The sequence below is a fragment of the Lipotes vexillifer genome, unplaced genomic scaffold (assembly GCF_000442215.2).
Source record: "Lipotes vexillifer unplaced genomic scaffold, Lipotes_vexillifer_v1.1 scaffold1122, whole genome shotgun sequence".
Classification (NCBI taxonomy): domain Eukaryota; kingdom Metazoa; phylum Chordata; class Mammalia; order Artiodactyla; family Lipotidae; genus Lipotes; species Lipotes vexillifer.
This window is the reverse complement of record NW_006798649.1, coordinates 1646801-1648644: the sequence shown is the minus strand read 5'-3', so window position 1 is coordinate 1648644 and position 1844 is coordinate 1646801. Positions and strand designations below refer to the sequence as shown.

Below are 1844 nucleotides of genomic sequence, written 5' to 3'. Positions count from 1 at the left end.
TTTTTTTTTTTTTTTTTTTTTTTGCGGTACGCAGGCTTCTCACTGCTGTGGCCTCTCCCGTTGCGGAGCACAGGCTCCGGACACGCCGGCCCAGCGGCCATGGCTCACGGGCCCAGCCGCTCCGCGGCATGCGGGATCCTCCCGGACCGGGGCACGAACCCGCGTCCCCCGCATCGGCAGGCGGACTCCCAACCACTGCGCCACCAGGGAAGCCCATGACCCTTAATTTTAAAATGAGCGGAACCTGGGAAGAAGTTGCAGTGAATTCGAGACGTGGCAGCTGCAGCACCTGGGAGCTTTTTGCTCAGGGCTGTTCAGCTGTGGTCCCAGCAGGCTGCCCACGAAAAGTACCTGAAAAGCTTTAAAACAATTCAGACACCCAGGTTCCCCTCCACCCTTCCCCCTGCTCCCCAAATCAGAATCTCTGGGGTAGGGGTCCAGGAATCTGTATATTCCAAAAGCACCTCCAGTGGGTCTAATGTATTTGGGAATCACTTGCTCAAGGATAGTGTTATCCCAAACTTGCTTGATGACACGAACCCCCTAGAGTGTTTGTTAAATATATAGATTGCTAGCCCCCTCCCCTGGACATTCTGATTCACCAAGTCTGAGCTGGACCCAGAAATCTGATTTTCCTTTTTAAAAACCAGCACCCTGGGTGAGTTTATCATCAGTGCCTAACTCATGTGGAGGCTTCAGACTTCCTTTTCTCACCAACCCAGAGTCATACCCACTGTCTTCTCTCTAAGCGGCTGGCCTCGTGTGCTAGAGAGTCTGGCCACCAGCAGCCCCTGTACCCTCACTCTTCTGCACCTCACGGACCTTAGGAGTCTTTCTGCCTGCATCACGTCACCATCACCCCAGCTCCACAGAACAGGGGCGCTCTTCTTACTAGGCTTAGCACTTCCTTCGCCTCTGTCCTTCGAGCCCGTCCCCTCTCCCCTGGCCTTCATTCACTTACTCTCTGATGTGCTATCCTCACAGGCTTCCGCCTTACAGGCTTCCTGCCTTTCTCCTCTGCCTACAAACACGCTCATACCACCTGACTCCTGTCAAACAAGACTCCCTTCACAGACATATTTGCAATTCTCACACCTCCACTTCCTTCTTACCCTCAGCCTCTTTTTTTTTTTTATTTGGCTTCCACTGTGTGGCTTGCGGGATCCTAGTTCCCAGGCCACCAGGGATCGAACCCACCAGGGATCAAACCCGTGCCCCCTGCAGTAGAATCACGGAGTCCTAACCACTGCACTGCCAGGGAATTCCCACCCTCAACCTCCTGAGTTTGGCTCCTACCCCCCTCCTCCCACCTCCCATCTACATTGAACAGAAATTTCTTTCTTGAAAGTCATCAACCAGCACAAGGCCAAATCCAAGGGCCTTTCTTGGGGCTCATGATCTTTGACCTCTGTAGCCTCTACACTATTTCCCAACCTTCTCTCCACTAGAAACTCAACTCAAGGGAGTATTTTCTGACAGTGGATTGGACTTCCTGGAAAGGTGGTGAGTTTCCAGTCACTCAGGGGTGTTTAGACAGACTGTGGACCCCTTGGGAGGGATATTACAGAGGTGATTCAATCCCTGGTCGGAGGTTGGGCTAGACAACCTTACAGGCATCTGTAATCTGGACCTCTTTGTCATAGATGGTGGCATGGACACACATGAGGGCAAAAGTCTTAACCCACTTCTCAGGCCCAGACCTCCTGCCTCCGGAGCAGACCAGTTCCTTGAAGGCCATCCTATATGCCAGTCTGGCTACTTAAGAATCATCTGGGAGGGCTTCCCTGGTGGCGCAGTGGTTGAGAGTCTGCCTGCCAATGCGGCAGGCAGGTTTGCCCCGGTCC

General features: G+C 53.2%; 1 protein-coding gene across 1 annotated transcript in view; it reads right to left on the bottom strand.

Moving 5' to 3' along the window:
• Positions 1–1844, bottom strand: part of SLC60A1 (solute carrier family 60 member 1) — a 25496-nt gene that overhangs the window by 8096 nt on the left and 15556 nt on the right. The window lies entirely within an intron of this gene.